We start from the raw sequence: 26887 nt of genomic DNA on the forward strand, positions 1-26887 counted from the left end.
GATGCCCTTTGGTCTCTGTAATGCTCCAGCCGTCTTCCAGGAGCTGGTTAACGACATCTTCCGAGATCTCTTGTATTCTAGTGGTGTACCTGGACGATATCTTGGTCTTCTCTCCGGATCTGCCCACACACTGGAGGAATGTTCGTCAGGTTCTGCTAAGGCTCCGGCAGAATCGTCTGTATGCAAAATTTGAGAAATGTCTCTTCGAGCAGACTTCCCTTCCGTTCCTGGGATATATTATCTCCGAGACTGTTCTTCGGATGGATCCCGAGAAGGTTTCTGCCGTCTTAAAATGGCCCCGACCGGAGGGGTTGAAGGCGATTCAGCGATTCCTGGGCTTCGCAAATTATTACTGCCTCTTTATCCCTCATTTCTCCTCACGGACCGCTCCCATCTCCGCGCTCACCCGTAAGGGAGCAAATCCCAAGGAATGGACTTCCGAAGAGGAGGAGGCCTTCGTCTCCCTAAAACAAGCCTTCTCCACCGCCCCTGTGCTGCACCGTCCGGATTGCAACAAGCAGTTCTTCCTGGAGCTTGATGCTTCCTCCCCCGGAGCTCACCCAGAAATCCCCATCCGGAAGAATGGTAACCTGCGGCTTCTTCTCCAAGCTCTTCTCCTCATCCGAGCGCAACTACTCCATAGGAGATCGTGAGCTGCTTGCCATCAAATTGGCGCTGGTGGAGTGGCGCTTCCTGCTGGAAGGGGCTCTGCACCCGGTAATCATCTACACAGACCACAAAAACCTGGCCTATTTACAAAACGCCTAGAGACTCAATCCACGTCAGGCCCGGTGGTCTCTATTCTTTGCCCGATTCTGCTTTACTTTACATTACCGCCCTGCGGACAAGAACATTAAAGCCGACTCTCTATCCCGCTCATTCCTGTCCTCTGACCAAGAGGAGGAGCCTCTGCATATCATCGACCTCTCCAGAGTAATGACTGTGGCCCCGTTTGACCTGTCTTGTCTTCCACCCGGTAAGACTTTTGTAGCTGTTCTGGATCGTAAGAAAGTTCTTCTCTGGGGTCATTCGTCCAAACTAGCCGGCCATGCAGGCCAGAAGAAGACCTTCCTGCTAATCGCCCGGCATTACTGGTGGCCCTTTCTACACAAGGATGTTGCGGCTTTTGTCACGGCTTGTTCCTCCTGTGCCCGTAACAAAGTTCCCAGGCATCTTCCCGTCGGCCGTCTCCTGCCTTTACCCGTACCTTCCGCCCGTGGCAACACATAGCTATGGACTTTGTTACAGATTTCCCTGTTTCTGCCACTTGTACGGACATTTGGGTGGTCGCTGACCGCTTTTCTAAAACGGTCCACTTCATCCCTCTGCCTGGTCTCCCATCCGCATCTGAGCTGGCTAAGGACTTCATCCATCACATTTTTTATCTCCACGGCCTTCCCTCCACATTGTGTCTGATCGCGGGGTTCAGTTCACTTCGCGCTGCTGGAGAGCTACGTGTAAGCTGCTGGATGTCACTCTGGATTTCTCCTCTGCTTATCATCCCCAGTCCAATGGTCAAGTGGAATGTATCAACCAGGTCCTCACCAGCTTTCTCCGGCATTTCGTCAATGCTCACTATAATGATTGGGTTGAGCTCCTGCCCTGGGCCGAGTTCTCCTATAACAACCATGAGAATGAGTCTTCTTCCAAATCCCCGTTCTTTGTGGTCTACGGCCAACACCCCCGGATTCCATTTCTCATCTCCGCTTCTGTGGACAATCCTGCCACGGAGTCTCTGGTCAGTGAATTTTCTACTATTTGGGAGAACACTAGATCCACACTTCTTCTGTCCTCTCAGCGGATGAAGAAACATGCCGATAAGAGACGTCTGGATCCACCTCAATTTCGTCCGGGAGACAGGGTCTGGCTCTCCTTCAAACATGTTCGGCTCAAAATACCATTGTATAAGTTGGGTCCGCGGTTCATCGGTCCGTTTGAGCTTCTCAAGCAAATCAATCCCGTGGCTTATAAGCTAAAACTCCCGGCCACCTTACGGATTCCCAACTCCTTCCACGTATCTCTCCTCAAACCAGTTGTTCTTAATTCTTTTTCTGATGATCCAGGTACCACTCCAGCGCCTGTCTCCGCTCAGGACGTCTATGAGGTAGAGAACATTTTGGCCACCAAAAGGGTAAGACTAAAAAACTTTTTTCTGGTGGATTGGAAGGGATTTGGCCTGGAGGATAGGTCTTGGGAACCCAGGGAGAACATCCATGCCCCTCTTCTTCTTAAAGAATTTCTTGCTGGCCTAAAAAAGAGGGGGCGTAAAGGGGGGGGTACTGTAGCATCAGCGTCTCTGCCCCCAGGCAGGCAGAGACGCCATCTCCCCTAACGCCGCAGACCTGCTCCGGCGTCTACCGGCCTCCCTGCTGCTGCTGCTGGTGCACGCAGCTTCCCTGGCACTGTCCTAAAATGTCCCCGACCAATGGCCGGAGGACTTTCTCTATAAAAGGCACCTCCTCCAATATGGAGGTGCCCATGCAAGGTTGTTGCTCTGTTACACTTACTTTGCTTCAGCCCTCAGGTCCTCTGCAAGTCAATCCTGTCCGCCAGTCTGTTCTTCAGTCCAGTCCGCCAGTCTGACTACTTTCCAGCCCGACAGTCTGCCTACAGTCCAGTCTGCCAGTCTGTCTATAGGCTCTGCCCGCCTGCTGAACTGGAAGCACCTGCCTGTTACCTGCCGTGCCCGCCAGCCTGCTTATCTGGAAGCACCTGCCTGTTACCTGCCGTGCCCGCTTGCCTGGAAGCACCTGCCTGTTGCCTGTTGTGCCCGCCAGCTTGCCTACCCGGAGCACCTGTCTGGCTACCAGCCGAATCAGACTGCCTGTCTACCCGGACCACCTGTCAGCCTGCCTGCCGTGCTCTTCCGCTGTACCGGTCAGCTCCTGCCTTCTGACCCGTGGGAGTCACCTGCTCTCATACAAGGTCGGTCCCAGAGTGGCACCTGGTCCCTCTGCTTGGTCCCTCCCTGGTTCACAGAGTCGACTGAGCCGCCGTGCGACCTTGGTCAGGCCGAGTAGATACTTAGTCACGCCCCTCTGGTCCCTCCTTGCACCGCAGCACCCGAATCCGAGGTTCCGCCACCCGAATCCGTAACACAAATATGTGTATTTTTTCTTTTTTTCTTTTATTGCTTTATTTTGAATGGGGCAAAAGGGGTTGATTTGAATTTTTTGTATTTTTTAATATTTTTCAAAACATATGAGACCAAGATAGAGCTTTTTGGTGAAGCACATCATTCTAGTGTTTACCAAAAATGGAATGAGGCCTACAAAGAAAAGAACACAGTACCTACAGTCAAATATGATGGAGGTTCAAAGATGTTTTGAGCCTCTGGTACTGGGTGCCTTGACTTTGTGCAAGGCATCATGATCATGAAATCTGAAGATTACCAAAGGATTTTGGGTCGCAATGTAGCATCCAATGTCAGAAAGCTGGGTTTGAGTCCTAGGACAAGGGGCTTCCTGCAGAAAAAAGGACCCAATACTTCACAAAGCTCCCAAAATGGATGGAAACAAAGTGCTGGAGAGCTCTGAAGTGGCCAGCAATGAGTCTGGATCTAAATCCCATTGAACATTTGTGGAGAGATCTTAAAATTGCTGTTAGGAGAAGGCAAACTTCAAATATGAGAGACCTGTAGTAGTTTGCAAAAGAAGCGTGGTCAAAAATTCCAGGTGAGAGGTATAAGAAGCTTATTAGTGGTTATAGGAAAGTTATTGTAATGATTGTAGTTATTCATTTCAAAGGGTGTGCAACCAAATATTAAGCCGAGGGTGCCAACAATTTTGTTTAGCCCATTTTTGGGGTTTTGTGTGAAATTATGTCCAATTTGTTTTTTTTTCTCTTTTTTGTGTTGTTCCAATACACACAAAAGAATAAACATGTGTATAACAAAACATGAGTAATTGCAATAACTTTCTGGGAGAAATACTTAATTTTCTGGAACAATTTCAAAGGTGCCAACACTTTTAGCCATGACTGTAATTATCCCAGCACAAACGGGCTTACGATTGACAGGTGTCCTGACCAATTAATGGTGCCGGATAATTAATTAAGAATATTTCTCTTTTTTTGATAGAAATGTCTGTGTGGTTTTTGTCTGTTTATGTGGTGAAGAGGGCGACATTGTCTATATGTATTAACCTTATATTTTATCCAACTTCTTTGCTTTAACTAATAAATTCCCCCTGTAAATCCCTCCTGACCCCACACATAACCTTCACCTCATCCAGCACCATGACAACCAGCACAGCAGAGTCCTGCATCCACTGAGGCCCCTGATCATGTGACCCCTGACTCCTCCCCTCCTGTGACCTCATCACAGGTCCTGTAAGCAGAAGTAGATCTTTACTTCTCTCACGAGAAGCCGCTGACGGAGCTTTAGGTGACAGGTGAGTTATTAGATTGGAATTATCTCACTGAAACCTTCATTACTGGAGATTTCCTGCAATTTATGATTTTTAATCCTGAAGATTGTTAATCAATACGATACGATACAATAAATCAAGGGAGCCAAGTCTGGTACAGACGAGTCTGGCTTTGAAAGGGTCGCTTTTTAAGGGGCTAAATATGAAATATGCCAGAAATGGGCCAGAAGTGACCAGAAGGTATGGATAACTATCTACTTTTTGTACTTAGATTCTCTTTCTCATTCTCCCTTACACTTTCATCATGCTTACATATGCCCTTACTGTTTTTGCCCCACTAATCCTCACTCTCCTTCGCTATCCCCAAACCCCAGCACCCTCTAACCAAATCATCATCTCTCCTTCCCTCCTACCTCCCCACCTAACCTCATCTACAGACCTGCTCCTCAACCTCAGATCGATCCTCCCAAATCATAAAACAAGCCGGACACTCTCCTTCTCCCACCTGCTCTCCCTCTCTCCTCACTGCTGGAGACATATCTCCCAATCCTGGACCCCCACAGCTTGCACCCTCCACCAATTCCCCCACCTATCGCATCAAACCAACTGCAAACTACAGTAACCTCCCTTACGTAAAACTGGTCCCCCTGACTCCCACCCCACTGCTCCCTCTCTCTGGAGCACTCTGGAATGCCCGCTCTGTCTGCAACAAGCTCCATTTTGTCCACGACCTCTTTACCTCTCGTCATCTCTCCTTCCTGGGCATCAAAGAGACATGGCTAACACCCTCTGACACTGCCTCCCCTGCTGCGCTGTGTTACGGTGGCCTCCACTTCACCCACACTCCTCGCCCTGGAAACAGACATGGTGGAGGAGTGGGTCTTCTCTCTAACAACTGCACCTTTAGCCCTACTCCTCCTCTTCCCTCCCTTATTCTCCCTTCTTTTGAAGTCCACTCTGTCCGCATTTACTCTCCCTTCAACCTCCAAGTGTCTGTGATATACTGACCTCCGGGCCCGATCACTGCCTTTATTGACCAATTCTCCTCCTGGCTTCTTTACTTTCTCTCTGCTGACATTCCCACAATCATCATGGGCGATTTCAACATCCCCACTGACACTCGCCAGTCAACAGCATCCAAACTCCTGTTGCTTACTTCATCCTTTGGACTTACTCAGTGGTCCTCCTCAGCCACCCACCCAGACGGACACACACAAGACCTGATCTTCACCCGACTCTGCTCCCTATCTAACCTCACAACCTCCCCCCTACCCCAATCTGACCACCATCTACTCACATTCTCATCCCTGTCCTCCCCACCTGTCACCCATGTCCGGCAACTAGCACCCCCCCGCAGAAACCTTGCACATCTAGACACTCACACACTCTCTGACTCTGTTCTACCGCTGACATCCATATCCTCACTCCATGACACAGACAGCACCACCGCTTTCTACAATGCCACTCTCGCATCAGCTATTGAATGGGTCGCCCCTCTTGTGCATGGCAGAGCACGATGAGTCAACAGGCCATCATGGCACAACAACCTCACTAAACAGCTTTGACAAGCGTCCAGGGTTGCGGAGCGGCGTTGGAAGAAAACACATACTCAAGATGACTTCACTGCATTCAAACAAGCAACACTTGCATTCAAATCAGCACTCACCTCTGCTAAACAGGCCTACTTCATAACTCTCATATCCTCCCTATCCTACAACCCGAAACAGCTATTCAACACTTTTAACTCTCTCCTCCGCCCTCCACTGCCCCCTCCGACCTCCGTCATATCTGCTGAGGAGTTTGCCACACACTTCAAAAACAAGATTGACCAAACACGGCAAGTCTTTACTGTCTGACCACCACAACCCCTTTGTTTCCCACAGCATTTCCCTACCCCCATAACCTCCCTTCCCAACATCACGGAAAGAGACCTTACTCGTCTCCTCTCCAAATCACACCTCACCACATGTGCACTCGACCCCATCCCATCCTACCTCCTCCCCAACCTCACCCCCACACTCATCCCATCTCTTCAACCTATCACTTTCCCCGCTGCCTTCAAACATGCCACAATCACGCCCATCCTCAAAAAGCCATCCCTCGACCCAACTGCCTTGTCCAGCTATCTCCCCATATCGCTGCTCCCATTTGCCTCCAAACCCTTTCAGCAACACGTTCACTCTGAACTTTCCTCCCACTTTTCATCTAACTCTCTCTTCGACAACCGACAATCCAGCTTCCGCCCCCACCATTCCACCGAAACTGCCCTTACCAAAATCACCAATGACTTACTTACAGCCAAAGCTAACAGACAATTCTCTGTACTCCTTCTTCTTGACCTGTCCTCTGCTTTTGATACAGTTGACCATTGCCTCCTACTACAGATCCTCTCTTCATTTGGCGTCAAAGACCTTGCCCTATCCTGGATCTCCTCATACCTTTCTAACCGCACATTTAGGGTCTCCCACTCCCATACTACCTCCTCACCCCCCCCTCCTCTCTGTTGGAGCCCCTCAAGGCTCTGTCCTAGGATCCCTACTCTTCTCCATCTATACCCTTGGCCTGGGACAGCTCATAAAATCCCATGGCTTCCAGTACCATCTGTACGCTGATGTCACCCAGATCTACGTCTCTGGCCCAGATGTCACCTCTCTGCTGTCCAGAATCCCAGCATGTCTAGCAGCCATATCCTCCTTCTTCTCCTCCCGCTACTTCAAGCTCAATGTGGACAAAACTGAACTCATTATCTTTCCCCCATCTCGCATATCTTTCCCACCTGATCTTTCTATCACAATAAATGACATTACTCTTTCCCCTGTGCCGACAATCCGCTGCCTCGGAGTAACCCTTGACTCCGCCCTGTCCTTCAAACCCCACATCCAAGCTCTCGCCACCTCCTGTCGCCTCCAGCTCAAAAATATTTCCACAATCCGTCCTTTCCTCAACCCTCAATCTACTAAACTGCTTGTGCATGCCCTCATCATCTCCCGCCTCCACTATTGCAACATCCTCCTCTGTGGCCTACCTGCTAACACTCTCGCACCCCTCCAGTCCATCCTCAACTCTGCTGCACGACTCGTTCATCTCTCGCCTCGCTACTCCTCTGCTACCCCCCTTTGCAAATCCCTTCATTGGCTCCCATTCCCCCAGCGTATCCAGTTCAAACTACTAACACTGACCTACAAAGCCATCCATAACCTCTCTCCTCCATACATCTCTGAACTAATCTCCCGATATATTCCTTCACGTAACCTCAACCAACAACACCGGAACTACTGCAACCCCTCAACCTACTGTCTCCGCCCCTTTCCTGTAGAATGTAAGCCCGCAAGGGCAGGGTCCTCTTCCCTCCGTACCGTTCTATCATTATTAGTTTGTTTACTGTAAGTGATATCTGTATTTGGTATGTAACCCCTTCTTATGTACAGCGCCATGGAATCAATGGCGCTATATAAATTAATAATAAGAATAATAATACACTTTATTGATCCAGGGCGAAATTACAATAAAACAGCAGCAGAACATAGACATGAATTACAACATAACAGTAGAATTTTTCAGGTATAATCTCATACATTCCTATTCATGACCGGTCAGTACGACATACAATTAGAACGCCAATAATACACCTGTCACTTGGAGAATTTCACACTTAGGTAGTTATTGTACATTCCCATAGCAATCGGCACGAACAATTTCCTGTATCTTACCTTCTTACACCTTAGTAGGATTAGACGGTTGTTGAAGATGCTCCTCTGCCTCATGAACAGCTCATATAATGATATAATGGGTGTGCGTTATTGCTCATTATCGCCAAACACTTCTGAATTCTTTCCTCCACTACCTCCTCAAAAGTGGCAAGATGGCGGCCATCTTGATAAGCTTATTAGCTTCAGACACCCGCACACTACTTCCCCAGCATATGATTGCAAGAAAGATGGCACTTGCCACTACGGGCTGGTAGAACACGTCTAACATTTTACTGCAAACATTGAACCACCTTGGTTTCCATAGGAAGTATAGTTTGCTCATCCCCTTTTTGTAAATCTTGTCCGTATGGCAGCTCCAGTCCACTTTGCTGTCCAAGCAGACCCCCAGATATTTATCACTCTCTACCTTGCTCCACTTCCTGACCAGCAATAGTCACAGGTGAACAGTCCATCTTTCTCCTGCTATAGTTCACTACCAGCTTCTTAGTTTTCTTTATGTTTAGTTGTAAATAGTTAGCCTTGCACCAATCCACAAAATCCAACAACACCTTCCTATATTCCCCATCACCCCAGCCCTCCCTAATACGTCCAATTAACATTCAGTCATCCGTGGTAGTCGGTGGCAAAAATCAGATTTAGGCCCGAGTCACATCCGATGTGATATGCTAATGACACTCGGCTCCTGCTCTGCTGCGAGCGGGAGCCGAGTGTCAGTGCTTTGTGCTCTGATGCTCTCGCATGAGAGGATCGCAGAACAACTACAGAGGAGATGGAGAAATTAATTTCTCCATGATCGCACTGCACTCAGGTGATGTTTCACACGCACCCATAGGATTATATGGGTGCGTGCAATCTGAATTCCACATGCAATCGCAGCATGCTGTGTTTATTTTTCCGTCCGATCTCGATCCGAACTGAGCAGGAAAAAAAACGCCATTGAGAATACAAGCATAGGAATAAATTGGTATGAATGCAATCCGATTTTTAATCGGATTACATTTGTCCGATTTAACCCCAAGTGGGAGCGAGCCCTTATACTGAAAATCTGCTGTATACAACATGAAAAGAAAGGGCAACAGCATCGTTTCCTGAGGTGCACCTACACTGCTCAATCACCTACCAGACACGACCGCTTCCATCTGTACCAACTGTGGCCTATCTGACAGGTAGTTATCCAATTTCTCATACCCTCCTCCACATTCATATCAGTCATCTTGTTGCTTAGTAAAAGTGTCTGTAAGATATTTAATCCACTGGAGAAGTCAAAGAATATTGCACATACGGTTGTTCCAGCATTACCCAAAAATGAATGTACTGTATGTAACAGACACATAACAGCATCGTCCACCCCCAATCTATTCCAGTAAGCAAACTATGGGGCGTCCTCACCCTCGGATTCAAGTAAGCAAGCACTAATCTTTCCAGGGACTTCATAGCATACGATGTTAAGGCCACAGGACGATAGTTATTTAGGGTTGCTGGGAAAGTAGTCTTGGTAACCGGAACCAGGCAGGAAGTCATCCATAACACTTGTACCCTCTGTGATTGTAGACTGCAGTTAAACAGGTATTGAAAGACAGTACACAGATGGTTTGCAGACATTTTAAGGACATGTGTGTCTGGTCCTGCTGCTTTACCTATGTCTAGTTTCCTAAACTGTTTCCTCACATCATTTTGGGAGACTCTTAAATCAGTCCATAAGGACAGAGTCCTCTTCCCACTGTACTGGTCAGTCACTAATACCTTACTGTAATTTATATACGTATCTAAAGCGTCTTCATGTATACAATACCAGAGCATTAATAGTGCTCTATTAATAATAATACCGCTACATCATCATCTTCTCCCCATTCAGGTCCCTACAATATTGGATCCTCTCAATGAAGATCTTCTATATAACAGAATTTTCCTATTATCAAGGATGGATATGGACAGGGACAAGATGGTGGAGAGGATATTACACCTCACCCTAGAGATCCTCTTCCGGCTTACTGGAGAGGTGAGAGATTCTGATGACGTCACATTACATCATTCTTATCTATGGGAATAACAGATGGACAGAACTGGAGAGGTGAGGACTCTGGAAATGTCTGTAGTGAGATTTATTAATGTGTCTCTCCATAACCAGGATTACACAGTAGTGAAGAAGACCTCTAGTGAGCACTGTCAGGACCCTGTGTCTGAGGGATGGGCAAGACCCCTGAGCCCAATCACGGGGCCTCCACCTCACCCACTGATACATGAGAACATCAATGACCAGAAGATCCTAGAACTCACCTACAAGATGATTGAGCTGCTGACTGGAGAGGTGACACTGCTGGGAATGCTGGGACATTATACATTAATGCTATGAAGGGATCGGGGGGGGGTGACGGTATCATTGTATGTGTCAGGTTCCTATAAGATGTCAGGATGTCACTGTCTATTTCTCCATGGAGGAGTGGGAGTATTTAGAAGGACACAAAGATCTGTATAAGGACGTCATGATAGAGGTTCCCCAGCCCCTCACATCACCAGGTAATAGACAGGACTAAATACACACGGCCTATAATTATCTGTATGTAAAGAATGAATTCAGTACCTGTATGTGTTTCCTCCAGTTCCATCCAGTGAGAGGACAACACCAGAGAGATGTCCCCGTCCTCTTCTTCCACAGGTCTGTAAACAAGAAAATCCTAATGTTCCTCAGGATCATCAGGTAGATGGAGAGAAAGTGTAATGAAATCTTCCCTATGATGTGTAGACGGCTGTGAAGGTCTTGTGTTCAGTCTCATTTTATCCACCAGTATTATACACTGAATGGTCAATTTATTAGAGACACCCCAACTTTTCTAATATAAACTTTCGTTCTTCATTGGAAAGAGTGCAGAGTGAGAGTGCAGCAGGAAACCCAGTGATCAGTTTCCTGTGGACATTTGCAATGTGAATCTACATTATAATGGAAACATAAAGTGATGTGACCAACTTTGAACATCTAGTACACACAATTGTGGTGAGATTATACTGAGAAATGAGAATTTGAGAAAAACATCCAGAAAAAAGCAGATCCTACGAGTACAAGGAACTCCTTAATTAAAGAAGCTGGAGGTGTTTGTCAAGAGTTGCTCTAAGATCAGGTGGTGCACAGTCATGTCCTGCAGCTGAAGACAATGCTGGATCTACAACTAAAGTGTCTGAATAAACAACTCTTTAGCACAGGAGCTTACCTAGGCTTTGTGGCCAGTAGTCAAATAAGTTCATCCTTTTCTGGCAGAAGGACACTTATGGCAGGACAATGTTCGATGTCACAATGGTCATATAGTCATGGATTGCTTCCAGGAACATGACAGTACATTTTTTTCTTGCTTACCCGGCCCTTATAATGTTCAGATCTTAATCCTGTAGAACATCTGCTTTACAAGTAATAACGGGTTGTTCAGAGCACGTCAGAACCTCCATCTATATTTTGGCAACTGTAAAAACCTATCCTGTCCTCAGGGGACAATATTAATGCAGAAAGATTAACACTTATTGTAATTGACAACACAACAATTTGCTGAGGTTCTGAAGACCAAAGGAGGTCCTCTAATAATGTGACCATTCAGTGTATGTTTTATATCTGGTGGAGATGACAGGATAAAGCTGATCATAGACATTAGATGTTGTCTGGATCTTCTCACAATGTGGCCATTCAGTGTATGTTTTATACTTGGTGGAGATGACAGGATAAAGCTGATCATAGACATTAGATGTTGTCTGGATCTTCTCACAATGTGGCCATTCAGTGTATGTTTTATACTTGGTGGAGATGACAGGATAAAGCTGATCATAGACATTAGATGTTGTCTGGATCTTCTCACAATGTGGCCATTCAGTGTATGTTTTATATCTGGTGGAGATGACAGGATAAAGCTGATCATAGACATTAGATGTTGTCTGGATCTTCTCCCAATGTGACCATTCAGTGTATGTTTTATACTTGGTGGAGATGACAGGATAAAACTGATCATAGACATTAGATGTTGTCTGGATCTTCTCACAGTTTTCTGGTTATGAAGGCTGCTGGTGAGAATTAGGAGCTGACAGGTTAAATTTATACAGGAGATCTGCAGCTATTTCATCTTTTCTGTTCTTCTGAATCACGTGACTTCCCCATCTGTCTGTGACATTTACAATTTTTGTTTCAGGGTAAAGATCTGACCCATATTAATACTACAGAGACATATGTGATGGGTGATGAGCGGTGTAAAGAGGAGATTCCTACAGATAATCACACAGGTGAGTAGTGACCACTAAATGCAGAGAAGTCACAAATGCTACTTAGTCATTGGATTAAAAACCTAAATAAATAGCAACTTATATTCCATTTATATTCTATGTATGCAACATGTAGATGCATGTTCACACTGGTCATACTGTTTTTTTGATCAAAATATGTTAACCAAGTACTCTGTTATTTTCATGCACTATTGCTATTTATTTACTGCAGGGTATTTGCTCTCAAGTGTAGTTACTGATTTTTCCCACTTTTGGCTTCTTTATTTCCCGTTTTTAGTAAATTATATGATAAAGTGAATGGTGTCATTCAAAACAACAACTCATCCCACAAAAAAAAATGCCCTTATAACAGCTATGTTGGCAGGAAAATTAAAACGTGGGCACTTGGAGAAAGAGAAGGAAAAAAATGAAAATGCAAAATCAAATATAGGCTGCGTTCTTAAGGAGTTAATTTCTGAACAGGTTTTATTGGGCTGTATTTTAAACATATTGTGATGATAGAAGTTCCTTTGCCACTGGTAACACATATTATATATATAATATTATATATGTGTATAATGTATACAGTATACTTAGCGTCTATGGACTCAGACTAGTTCTGTATTTTTTTAGTAGTTAGCACTAGTGATGAGCGAGCGAGCGTGCGCGAAACTGCTCGGTACTCGCCCAAGCATCTCACTGCTTCCGGGTTGTTCGGGTCCCCGCCCCGCATGTTTGGCACTGTTTAGACAGAGAATAAACATGCGGGGATTGCCTCCCACTCACTGTAATGCCGCAGCCATGTTGGTTGTGACATTACAGTGATTGGCTAGCTGCATAGCATCATCAGGTCTATATAAGACCTGGTGACCCTATGCTTGTCACAGTGTACCCCGGAAACAGGCAGAATAGGGAGAGGTGCTGCTGAGTGAGGGACAGAATTGGCGGTTTATTAGTTAGGTATAGGTATTCCACAGCAAGATATACAGTATATCCATCTGAACTAACAGTCCTTCTAAGGACTAATCCAGCTGCATATGTTACTGGTGATAGCAAGAGTAGGCAGGCAGAGTTTGTAGACACTGTATACAGCAGAATAGGGTCCATTGCATGTTCTGTCTGCTGCTGTTACAGATATCCATAGCCCTAGATATCAGGGCTAATTTTTTTGTTGCTCTTAATCCTGATTATTTGCTTAAAAAGCAATACAGTACATAATTTTACTGCTCCATTTGCTTGTTAGCAGAATACAGCAAGATTTTTTCTTATTTTAGTAGCATTGCTGTATTGTGGAAGCAGAGAAACTTGTCCATCATCAGACGTGATCCGATATTACTGCTGTAATAATCTTGACATTTTTTGGAGCGTGCCAAATATTACACTCGAGTTAAAGTCTGCCAGTTGTATGTTGTTCGACCTATTCATACTTGGTCGCTGACCAATATCATACTAATAAGCCACTGCCTAAAACTATGGTCATCACACGTGATCCCATATTACTGCTGTAATAATACAGATATTTAGTGGAGCGTGCCAAACATTATACTCCATTTAAAATGGGCAAGGCGTGTGGCAAGGGACGGGGAAGTGGACGTGATGGTGCACACAGAGGTCGAGGCTAAGGGCACAGTACTACCTACACAACTGGAATACCGTCTGTTCAGCATGGATGGCCTGAGGAGAGGTAGAATGAGGAGGAGAACATGGACAGTCATCCTCTTCGTCAGGAACACTTGGCTGTTCCCAGTCTGCCACACATGGCTGACTTTATGTTCCTCTGCCTTTCCTGTGACCCTCTCGTTGTACACATTTTGGCCGACAGTAATTACTGGTTCGTCACACTTCTAGACCTACTCTACAAGGAGAACTGGGACAGTTTTCTCAGACCCTCCCAGCGCCCTAGCCCTGATGCACGGGGTACTCTGAGAAGGAGGGACAAGGTTTGGAAGATGCTGAAGGAGTACATTTCTGACCGTACCAACATCCTCCGTGATTCCTCTGTGCCTTTTAACTTCCAAACTGGAAATGTGGCATGAACTGGCTCTATGCGTTGGAGGTCCTGGCCTGCCCTGCCACTAGCGTTTTGTCAGAGCAGGTTTTTAGTGCCGCCGGGGGCATTATAACTGATAGGCGCTTCCGCCTGTCAACTGAAAATACTGACAGGTTGACTCTTATAAAAATGAACAAGGGCTGGATTAGGCCAGACTTCTGAACACCATCGGATGATAGCAGCGGAACATAAAGTCAAATCCAGTGGCTTGTTTTTGGGGGGTCTATTCCCATGCACTTCTTCACACCCAGACATGGTTATACGCTTCCTGATTTTGTCTATTTTCTGTTGTCCCCCTTTTTTTTAAGGGTGTTTATGATGTCCGTAGGAATTTTTTTAGAGGCCTACCTCTAACATTCTGTTATACAGTATGTTCATGTGTTCATGTATACCCCTCAGGGGTAAATGTTTTTCATCCTACTTAGTGCATGGGCATTACCAATATAGGAGACCCACTCCATAACAATGGTAACAATTTTTTTTACTGAGGCCCCCATCTATGTCTCTTCAAAGGGGTATTGGGGTGCATCCAAATTTTTGGCAGCCCTTGCAATCACTGCATACGCAATAACAGTATAGGAGACTGTGAGGCAGTGACCGGGATCGTATACGAGGGACGTTATATCTCCCCCAGAATATGCACATAGACCTATTAAAACCATTGGAGTGCATTGCAGTCACAAACACAGCTGCAATGCTGGAATGAAGGTGAGCATGGACCTAGTCAGGCTATATGGCTAAGGCAGATTAGTAAAAACCTGGCATGGCCTTCATTTCTGGGAGGAGGTCACAGGAGGCAGTGGGGCGGCCTCCTCCCTCCAACCCGGGTTTTCCAGTGGCTCTTACCATAAGTCCTTTAAAACCCCTGCACTAAGGATTAGTGTTGTTCTATGTTGGAACCTGCTAGGAGCACAGCAGGAAACCTCAGCTGGATTGAGGGTGGCTGAACCCCTGCCTGGGATCTCTCTGCACCTGTCAGGCTCAGAGCGGCCGGCACGGCCGTTGCCCTCGGCAACCATTGTGTCTGGACTTTCTGTTAACCCAGCTGCGAACCGGAGGACTTTCTGTTAACCCGTGAGTTGCTGAAATAAAAGCTGTTTATGTTGAACTAGCTTGGGTCACTGCCTCAGTTACTGCACGGTGTGAACACTGCCGCCTTACAGTTTGGTGGAGAATGCGGGCATAGTAACTGAGGCATACCCCACCGGCCGCTGCATGACCACAATCCGGCCTGCCACCTTTCAGCCTCACCCCGTGGACAAAATGGACGAGCTGTTAAAGCAGCCGGTACTTACCCAGCTGCAGCAGCTGCAGTCTCAGCGGCAACAGCAGGAGCGGGAACAGCAGCATAATCAACAGCAGCAGCTACTGTACCAGCAGCAGCAAAAAACAAACGAACTGTTGCTGCAACAGATTGCTGCCCTGCGGGAGACGCAGATGGCACCAGCCTCGGAACGTCGCGAGGCCCGGGACAAGGTTCGCTCAGCGATGAGCAAGATGGGACCGGAGGACGACGTGGAAGCTTTCCTGACCATTTATGAGCGCACGGCCAGTGGGCAGAAGTGGTGGCTCCGTTTTTGGTCGTCGATGCCCAAAAGGCCTGCCTCGACCTTAGTCGAGAGGACGCCCAGGACTACCAGAGACTCAAAGGTGAGATCCTTGCCCGGCTGGGGGTCAATACATACGTGAGGGCTCAGCGTGTGTTTTCGTGGGCCTATGTGGAGACTCGACCCGCCCGGTCTCAGGCTTATGACCTCCTGCAGCTGGTAAAGAGGTGGCCCCAGTCTGAGACTTTGACTCCAGCCCAGATGGTGGAGAGGGTGGTGATTGACCGGCTGGTGAGGACTCTGCCAGTCGCTATCCAACGTTGGGTGAGTCAAGGGGACCCCGGCACACTTGACCAGGTGGTCAGCTTGATCGAGCGCTACTCGGCCACTAAGGACTTTATCGGGGAATCTTCCCCCTTGCGGCTGTCACGCCGATCCCTGCCCACTCAGGAGTCGGGAAAGTGGTCGCGTCCCTCTGTTGGGAACAGTCAGTACCGTAACTTTGCTGAATGGGAACCCCGGAGTGAGAGTGGCAGGAGACCGGTTCCCTCCCAAACTGTCATAAGACCTAACAGTACCTCCACCCTTAGGTGCTGGAGGTGTCAGGGGCTGGGACATGTGGTTGCTAATTGCCCCCTGACTACGGAACCCATGGACTGCGGATATAGCCGCCGGGTCTCAATGTATGCCCAGACCGTCTGCACGGCGAGCGCCGACCCCCGGGACAGTGAACTCCAACTATGCCAGGTACTGGTTAATGGGTACCCCACGGAGGCCCTCCTGGACTCAGGGAGCCTTGTGACTTTGGTACATGGGTCGCTGGTGGCAGGAGACAACCCCAGTGGACGGCCCGTCAGGGTTGTGTGCATCCATGGGGACCTCCGAGAGTACCCAACTGCGGAGATAGTCTTGTCCACGCCGTGTGGAGAAATAAAACATGTGGTAGGGGTGGTAAAAACTCTTCCCTATGGGACTGTGTTGGGAAGAGACTTGCCCCTGTTCTGGACTTTGTGGAAAAACAAAATCCACTCTCCCCCGGTAAAATGTATTACAGGCGTTGTACCCGATGAACCTGAGTCAGGGGAACCTGCCGTAGGGGTTTCCAACCTAGGGACACAGTGTGACCCCGATAGGTTTCCCTTAGAGGTGCTGGCAGGAGAGGTCGAGGAGATCCCATCGATCCCCGAGCTGGAAGTGTCCCGGGCCACGTTTGGGATGGCTCAGCTACAGGATCCCACCCTGGCTCAGGCGTGGGAAAGGGTGTTAGAGGTAAATGGCGTAGCTCAACAGCCCGGTGCAGATACTGTATTTCCACGCATGGTAATCAACGGTGAGTTGCTCTATAGGATAGATAAGATCAGGGACGAGGTTGTGGAACAGTTAGTGGCACCTCAGTCGTACCGTCAGGCGGTTCTGGAGATGGCACACTCACACCTGCTGGGTGGACCCTTAGGGGTAAAAAAGACGCTAGAACGTATCTTACTGCGGTTATTTTGGCCTGGGGTTTACGTGGAGGTCAAAAGGTAATGCGAATCTTGCCCTGAATGTCAGTTGACCACACCCACCGCAAGTTTTCGTAGCCCATTGTACCCCTGCCAGTGATATAAGTACTTTTTGAACGGATTGCAATGTACTTGGTAGGGCCCATTGTAAAATCCGCCCGTGGCCACCAACATATACTGGTGGTCGTCGACTATGCCACCCGGTACCCGGAGGCTATTCCACTACGCCACACCTCAGCAAAACTGATTGCACGGGAGCTGTTTGCTATGTTCTGTCACCTTGGACTACCTAAGGAGATCCTGACGGATCAAGGGACCCCTTTAATGTTGCACGTAGCCAAAGAGACATGGGAACAAGAGCCGACTCCACATAGGAGTATAATTCAACACGTGGCTAGTATGCAGGACCGGATCGTGGCGGTCATGCCCATTGTGAAAGAACATCTGCTAGATCCCCAGGCAGCCCAGAGGCGCACATATAATAAAAGGGCCAGAGTCAGATCTTTTAACAAGGGCGATCGGGTGTTAGTTCTGGTACCCACAACCAAGAGTAAACTCATGGACAAGTGGCAAGGGCCATATGAGGTTTGAGAAAAAGTGGCGGAGGTAAATTACCGGGTGTATCAGCCCGGAAGAAGGAAACCTGAGCAGCTTTACCATGTAAACCTGCTAAAACCTTGGAAAGACAGAGAGTGTTTAGTTACAGACGTCACCCCGGGCATATCGCCAGAGAGTTCTCTACCTTCAGCCAGGAAAGCGTCTGAGGGGGATGTCAGGATAAGTGATGCCCTCACTAAACAGCAGCGAGGGGAGGCTCGCTCGCTGGTGCAGCACAATACCGACGTGTTCTCAGAGCTACTGGGTAGGACTACGGTGATCCAACATGACATTGTCACCGAACCCGGGGTAAGGGTGCGAATGAGACTGTACCGGGTACCCGAAGCCCGGAGGCAAGCCATCATGGCAGAGGTAAAACAAATGCTTCAGTTAGGCGTCATAGAGGAGTCACGGAGTGAGTGGGCTAGCCCCATCGTACTGATTCCAAAACCAGACGGATCGTTACGCTTCTGTAACGATTTCCGGAAATTGAATGAAGTGTCAAAGTTTGACCTCTATCCAATGCCCAGGGTGGACGAGCTGATTGAGAGAGTGGGGCAGGCCCAGTACTTTACCACACTCGATCTCACCAAGGGTTACTGGCAGGTACCTCTCACAGATTCGGCAAAGGAAAAAACCGCCTTCGTAACTCCGGAGGGTCTATACCACTATGTGGTCTTACCTTTTGGGTTACATGGGGCCCCGGCTACATTCCAGAGGTTGATGGACATAGTGCTCAAGCCTCATCAGGAGTACGCGTCCGCGTATTTAGATGACATTATCATCTATAGCACTGACTAGCATACGCACCCATCCCAGGTACAAGCGGTTCTGGATTCTCTCAGAGCTGCGGGGTTAACGGCAAATCCAAAAAAATGTGCGATAGGGCTAGAGGAAGCCCGATATTTGGGGTATGTGATAGGCCGAGGAGCTATTAAGCCCCAAATCAATAAAGTTGAGGCCATAAAAAACTGGCCTAAACCATCAAGTACAAAGCAGGTGAGGGCGTTCCTTGGCATCCTTGGGTATTACCACCGGTTTATACCTACTTTTGCTGGGCGAACAGCGGCCCTGACTGATCTCTTGAAAGGGAAAAAATCGGTAATGGTTCAGTGGAAGCCAAAGGCAGAAGAAGCTTTTCAGTCCATGAAGTTGGCCCTGTGTGGACAGCCGGTCCTCATTAGCCCCAACTTCAAGGAAACCTTCATTGTACACACAGATGCCTCGGAGGTAGGCCTAGGAGCGGTATTGTCACAAAAAGTGAATGGTGAAGAGCACCCGGTCACCTACTTGAGTAGAAAACTTGTCCCGGCAGAGAAAAACTATAGCGTGGTAGATAAGGAGTGTTTGGCTATTAAGTGGGCCTTGGAATCGCTACGTTATTATTTACTCGGGCGTCAGTTCCGCTAGGTGACGGACCACTCACCCTTGGTATGGATGAGAAATGACAAGGAGAGGAATGCGCGAGTCACCAGGTGGTTCCTGTCACTGGAAAATTTCAGTTTCTCTGTAGAACATCGCCCTGGGATTTGCAGGGAAACGCGGATGCCCTGTCCCGGGCACCCTGTATGATGGCAAATGTTCAACCCCACAAGTTGGAACAGAGGGGGGGGATATGTGAGGCAGTGACCGGGATCGTATACGAGGGACGTTATATCTCCCCCAGAACGTGCACAGAGACCTATTAGAACCATTGGAGTACATTGCAGTCACAGACACACCTGCGGCTGCAATGCAGGAATGAAGGTGAGCATGGACCTAGTCAGGCTATCTGGCTAAGGCAGATTAGTAAAAAGCTGGCAGGGCCTTGATTTCTGGGAGGAGGTCACAGGAGGCCGTGGGGCGGCCTCCTCCCTCCAACCCGGGTTTTCCAGTGGCTCTTGCCACAAGTCCTTTAAAACCCCTGCACTAAGGATTAGTGTTGTTCTATGTTGGAACCTGCTAGAAGCACAGCAGGAAACCTCAGCAGGATTGAGGGTGGCTGAACCCCTGCCTGGGATCCCTCTGCACCTGTCAGGCTCGGCCTTTGCCCTCGGCAACCATTGTGTATGGACTTTCTGTTAACCCGGCTGCGAACCGGAGGACTTTCTGTTAACCCATGAGTTGCTGAAATAAAAGCTGTTTATGTTGAACTTGCTTGGGTCACTGCCTCAGTTACTGCACAGTGTGAACACCGCCGCCTTACAAGACCCACTCCTTTATAATGGGAACTTTTTTTCACTGAGGCCCTCCTCTATGTCTTTTCAAAGGGGTATTGGGGTGTGTCAACATTTTTGGCAGCCCTTGCAAACACTGCATGTGCAATAACAGTATAGGAGACCCCCTCTTTAATAATGGGAACAACAAAGTATAGCCGGCTGATGGCCCTCTAACAATAGTGAGGGCCGACTGCTGGCCCTTTAACAATAGTAAGGGCCGCATGATGGCCCTATAAAAATAGGCTTTGTGACTTTCAGAGTCCCCCATTAATAAATGAAACCTGATGTGTCTGATCATGTCTCACACACCACATGACCAGTTAAGGTAGTAAAATGTTAAAATGACATTTACTGGTGAATGTATTTTTCATCATTGAAAGCAATGCAAAAGTGCAAAAACACATCAAAAACGCTACATGTGAACATAACCCAAGGTGTGGAGGTGCAATTTTTTTTTTTGTGTGTGATTTTTTTTTTTGCCTTATATACAAGTCATTACCCTGAAAATGTTTTATTGTGAATCCATAAAATTGGCGTAATACTCTGACAACATTGTTCACAGCAGTGACCTGGGAGTCAAAGATGCTTCCAGGGGTCTTCCCCATGCTGTTCCTATGTCAATTCAGAACTGTTCCCATCGATTTAGGCAATTTTTAGGCCCCCTGCAGACCTCTGGGGGGGAAGCCACCGGAAAAATGCTCGCGTTTCTCATTGACTTACATTGGGCTCGTTGCTCGGGTCGAGCACCCAAGCATTACGATTTGCTCGACCCCAGAAACAAGCACCCGAGCATTTTAGTGCTCTCTCATCACTAGTTAGCATGTGTCATTAGTGTGTTTCATTCAACTGCATTTTGATGTTGTTATAAGTGTTGTATATTGTTACATAAACATTTTCTCCATGGTTGGAAAGGGAATATGGTGGGACAGTTTTGAGGATTTTTTTGGGGAGGTTGACCTCTATTAGTCTTCACTGAATAGTTCACTAAATATAAGTAAATATTTTATATTTCACAAAAGCTTGGTGACAGGTACACTAAAACCTGGATCTACAAAGTGGTGAAGTGAAAGACAAAAAGAGCAGAAGCCTAATGGTCTAACATAATAATCTAGGAGTCCCTGCTTTGATATTTACTGTTGCCACCAGTGCCTTCATCAGTTCCTCATTGAATTTTAGTACAATTTGTTTTGAAATGTTATAGAAAGTATAAATATTAGAATTCTTAGTCTAATTTGAAGATTATGTTATAATTTCCATTCTATTCTTGGCAGATGACTGTACCAGCCGATCGGAGGCACATCTTACATTTTCAGATTTGACTGCACATGATCATACTATCATACCAGATACATGTGAAGAACATGACAATATCCCATATTTATCTCCAGGCCTTCACAGTAAAGATTTACCATCTGATCCTTTTGAAAAGCTTCTATCTTCTAATTCATCACAGACTATTATGCAAAATAAAAATAACAAAATTGATGGTGAACATCAAAGAATTCATACAAGAAAGAAGCCACATTCATGTTTCGAGTGTGGCAAATGTTTTACACAAAAATCAAATCTTGTTGCACATAAGAGAAATCACACAGGGGAAAAGCCATTTTCATGTTCAAAATGTGGGAAATGTTTTACACAAAAATCAAATCTTGTTGCACATGAGAGAAATCATACAGGGGAGAAGCCATTTTCATGTTCAGAATGTGGGAAATGTTTTACACAAAAATCAAATCTTGTTGCACATGAGAGAAATCACACAGGTGAGAAGCCATTTTCATGTTCAGAATGTGGGAAATGTTTTACACAAAAATCAAATCTTATTGCACATGAGAGAAATCACACAGGTGAGAAACCATTTCCATGTTCAGAATGTGGGAAATGTTTTGCAAAAAAATCAAACCTTCTTGCACATCATAGAAGTCACACAGGGGAGAAGCCTTTTTCATGTTCAGAATGTGGAAAGTGTTTTACAGAGAAATCAAGCCTTGTTAAGCATCAGAAAAGACACACAGGTGAGAAGCCATATTCATGTTCAGAATGTGGGAAATGTTTTACACAGAAATACAGTGTTGTCACACATCAGAGAATGCACACAGGGGAGAAACTATTTTCATATTCCGAATGTGAGAAATGTTTTAAAAATAAATCACATCTTTTTACACATCAAAGAGTTCACACAGGGGAGAAGCCATATTCATGTTCAGAGTGTGGGAAATGTTTTACACAAAAATCAAATCTTGTTGCACATGAGAGAAGTCACACAGGGGAAAAGCCATTTTCATGTTCAGAATGTGGGAAATGTTTTGCACAAAAATCAAATCTTGTTGCACATGAGAGAAATCACACAGGTGAGAAGCCATTTTCATGTTCAGAATGTGGGAAATGTTTTGCAAAAAAATCAAATCTTCTTGCACATGAGAGAAGTCACAAAGGGGAGAAGCCTTTTTCATGTCTAGAATGTGGAAAGCGTTTTACAGAGAAATCCAGTCTTGTTAAGCATCAGAGAAGACACAAGTAAGAAGCCATATTCATGTTCAGAATGTGTGAAATGTTTTACTCTGAAATCACATGTTGTCACACATCAGAGAATGCACACGGGAGAAACGAGATTCCTATTCCAAATGTGAGAAATGTTTTAAAGCTAAATCACATCTTCTTACACATCAAAGTATTCACACAGAGGAGTAGCCATATTCATGTTTAGAATGTAAAAAATGCTTTGCAAGTTTTAGCATGTAGCCAATTCCAGGGAGGCCTGCAGTCCCAGATGTAGGTAAATACACTGTGTGCAGAATTATTAGGCAAGTTGTATTTTAGAGGATTATTTTTATTATTGATCAACAACTATGTTCTCAATCAACCCAAAAGACTCAAATATCCAAGCTTAATATTTTTGGAAGTTGGAGTGTTTTTTTTTTTAGATTTGGCTATCTTAGGAGGATATCTGTTTGTGCAGGTAACTATTACTGTCCCGAATTATTAGGCAACTTAATAAAAAACAAATATAATCCCATCTCACTTGTTTATTTTCACCAGGTAAACCAATATCAGTGCACAAAATTTAGAAATAAACATTTTTGACATGCAAAAAACAAAATAATTAGTGATCAATATAGCCACCTTTCTTTATGATGACACTCAACAGCCTTCCATCCATAGATTCTGTCAGTTGCTTGATCTGTTTTCGATCAACATTGCGTGCAGCAGCCACCACAGCCTCCCAGACACTGTTCCGAGAGGTGTACTGTTTTCCCTCCCTGTAGATCTCAAATTTTATGATGGACCATAGGTTCTCTATGGGGTTCAGATCAGGTGAACAAGGGGCCCATGTCATTATTTTTTCTTCTGTTAGACCTTTACTGGCCAGCCACGCTGTGGAGTAGTTGGATGCATGTGATGGCGCATTGTCCTGCATGAAAATCATGTTTTTCTTGAACGATACTGACTTCTTCCTGTATCACTGCTTGAAGAAGTTGTCTTCCAGAAACTGGCAGTAGGTCTGGGAGTTGAGCTTCACTCCATCCTCAACCCGAAAAGGTTCCACAAGTTCATCTTTGATGATACCAGCTCATACCAGTACCCCACCTCCACCTTGCTGGCTTCTGAGTCGGAGTGGAGCTCTCTGCCCTTTACTGATCAAGCCTCTGGCCCATCACGAGTCACTCTCATTTCATCAGTCCATAAAACCTTTGAAAAATCAGTCTTAAGATATTTCTTGAACCATTCTTGAAGTTTTATCTTATGTTTCTTGTTCAAAGGTGGTCGTTTTTCAGCCTTCCTTACCTTGGCCATGTCCCTGAGTATTGCACACCTTGTGCTTTTTGATACTCCAGTAACGTTGCAGCTCTGAAATATAGCAAAACTGGTGGCGAATGGCATCTTGGCAGCTTCACGCTTGATTTTCCTCAATTCATGGGCAGTTATTTTGTGCCTTTTTTGGCCAACACGCTTCTTGCGACCTTGTTGGCTATTTTCCATGAAACACTTGATTGTTCGGTGATCACGCTTCAAAAGTTTGGAAATTTCAAGACTGCTGCATCCCTCTGCAAGACTTCTCACAATTTTGGACTTTTCAGAGCCCGTCAAATCTCTCTTCTGACCCATTTTGCCAAAGGAAAGGAAGTTGCCTAATAATTAAGCACACCTTATATAGGGTGTTGATGTCATTAGTCAACACCCCTCCTCATTACAGAGATGCACATCACCAGATTTACTTAATTGGTAGTTGGCTCTCAAGCCTATGCAGCTTGGAGTAGGACAACATGTATAAAAAGTATCATGTGATCAAAATACTCATTTGCCTAATAATTCAGAACACAGTGTAAATAGTATTGGGCCGTTTAACTATGCAGTATCCCTTCTTGGGCTTCTCATTCAATAAATGGACCCCCTCCTCAACAGACTTAGGCTGTGTGCCCACGATGCGTTTTTCAAGCGTTTATGCTGCGGAATTTCCGCAGCATAAACGCTTCAAAAACCCTTGGTCCCCAATGACAAGCCGCACTTTCAATGCCCATGCTGCGTTTTTTTCCGCAGCGTTTATGCTGCGCTCAAAAATCCGCAGCATGTCCATTAATTTTGTGGAAGCGCGGCGTAATCGCCGCCATTGACTTGCATTGAGACGCATATAATCCGTGTCAGTACATTTGTACTCACGAATTATATGCTTTTCAATGTGCAGATGGTACCTAAGTCTGGAGGAGAGGAGACTCTCATCCAGACCTGGGTACCATAGAACCTGTAAAAAAAAAGAATTTAAAATAAAAAATAAAGTTTATACTCACCTTCTGATGTCTTCCCGGTGTTTTGTCTGCTCCGTCCAGTGTCTTGCAATGTTCGCGTTGTTGTGAAGGACCTGCCATGACGTCACTGAGTCATGTGACCCATCACATTGCTCAATGACGTCACCGCAGGTCCTTCACACCACCTCGAGCAGTGCAAGACACTGGACGGAGCAGACAAAACACCGGGAAGACATCAGAAGGTGAGTATAAACTTTATTTTTTTTATTTTTCACCATTATTCTTTTTTTAACTAACTTGGTCACACTACTATAAATCCATGCTGGTTGCATGGATTTATATAGTGTGAACAAGTTGTCAAGCACTTTTCCAAGTGATGCTAAAATCGCTTGGAAAAGCGCTTGATAACCCGCATGCAGAAATGCATGCAAAAACTCTTCACAAATGCTTCTACCTGGCGGGAAAACCGCATGCGTTTTTCCTGCCAGGGAGAAGCGTAAAAAATATGCAGCATTTCTGCATCGTGGGCACATAGCCTAACAGGGTCCAATTAAATTTACAAGAGATGTATTTGTAAAATGCAATAGACTCTTTCCCTTGTTTTCATGGCATGCGTTGCATTTCCTTGCTCTGGCATGACATGATTACTGACCATAAAAATCTGTTGTACCTGGAATCTGCTAAACGTCTCACTCTGAGACAAGCTAGATAGTCTTTATTTTTCAGTAGATTTAATTTCTTTGTCACTTACCATCCTGGGATTAAGAAAGTCAAGGCTGATGCCTTGTCTCAGAGTTTTCTTGGGGGAGGTAGTGCAGATGAATGTTCCTATTCCATCAGGAAGTGGTCATTTCCACCATTTGCTCAGATCTTGAGGGGGAGGTGTTGAAGGATCAGGGGGAAGCCCCTGCTTCCTGTCCCTCAGAAAAATTATTTGTGCCTTTAAATTTCCATCTTAAAATTTTAAGAGAACATCATCACTCGGTTGTTGCAGATCACCCGAATAGCAAAGCAACTTTGGACCTTCTTTCTTATCATTTTGGTGGCCAAGGTTATGACGCGCCCCTGGGCCTGTGTCGCGCTGCGTTGCGCACGCGGGAGCTTACCCGGAGCCGGATCTCTTGAGGGTTGTAGTCTCGTGGCGGTGACCCGGTCCGTGCCCAGGGAGTCAAACTGAGCGGCGATGTAACAGCGGTAGATGTAGGACGACTACGCCACCCGTTGAATGCAGCTATGGAGCTGCCGCTGCAAGACAGTCCGCTGAGGCCGGTGGATGGATGGTGCAGCGTAGATGGTATAACCCCCAACGGGAGGGGTATGGCCTCAGGGCAGCAGATGTGGATGATGGGGGTAGCAGGAACCACTCAGAGACGGTGCGGTGTAATTCAGGGTCTTTACTGGTAACAACGATAGACCCTCCCGGAGTACTTGCTAGTGAACGGGGCCTGGTCAGTCCTTGAGCAGATGGGATCTCCCCTGGCCAGGCGGAGTTGTAGGCCTCCCAAACTGACTGTACTCTTCTGGCTACCTTGCTAGAAGCGGATATAAGTAGCCCACGTCCCTGAGTGTACCGTGTGGTGCTCACCCGTATGGCCGGTGACTCGGGGCCTTCTAATGGCTTCCGCTCCACGATGGCGGTGCTGGTCCCACGCGTGTGACCGTGCCTTCGGGTTTCTGGGCCAGAGGACCTGAAATCCCCTGCCGGTCGGCTTCAGCTGCTGGGTAAGAGTTAGTCCCCACAGCCTCGGACGCCGGGTCCGGTAAGAAAGCTTCTCAGTCAGGGCGAGCTCTGCAGCTGCCAGCCCCTGACTTGTAGTAGTATTGCTCCCACTGAGCTTCTGCTGTTTCTTCCTGTGACTGTTTCTTGTCTCTACTCTCCTTGACTGACTAACCCTGCCTCAGCCCAGGGTTTATACAGGGGAAGTTCTTCCCCTC

General features: G+C 46.5%; 2 pseudogenes; both read left to right on the top strand.

Moving 5' to 3' along the window:
- Window positions 1-26887, top strand: part of LOC141271448 (uncharacterized) — a 305103-nt pseudogene that overhangs the window by 59883 nt on the left and 218333 nt on the right.
- On the top strand, window positions 4285-25000 carry LOC141271985 (uncharacterized; annotated as a pseudogene).

Source organism: Phyllobates terribilis, unplaced genomic scaffold (assembly GCF_046119375.1).
Source record: "Phyllobates terribilis strain yellow unplaced genomic scaffold, ASM4611937v1 Scaffold_5__5_contigs__length_657084704, whole genome shotgun sequence".
Taxonomy (NCBI): Eukaryota; Metazoa; Chordata; class Amphibia; order Anura; family Dendrobatidae; genus Phyllobates; species Phyllobates terribilis.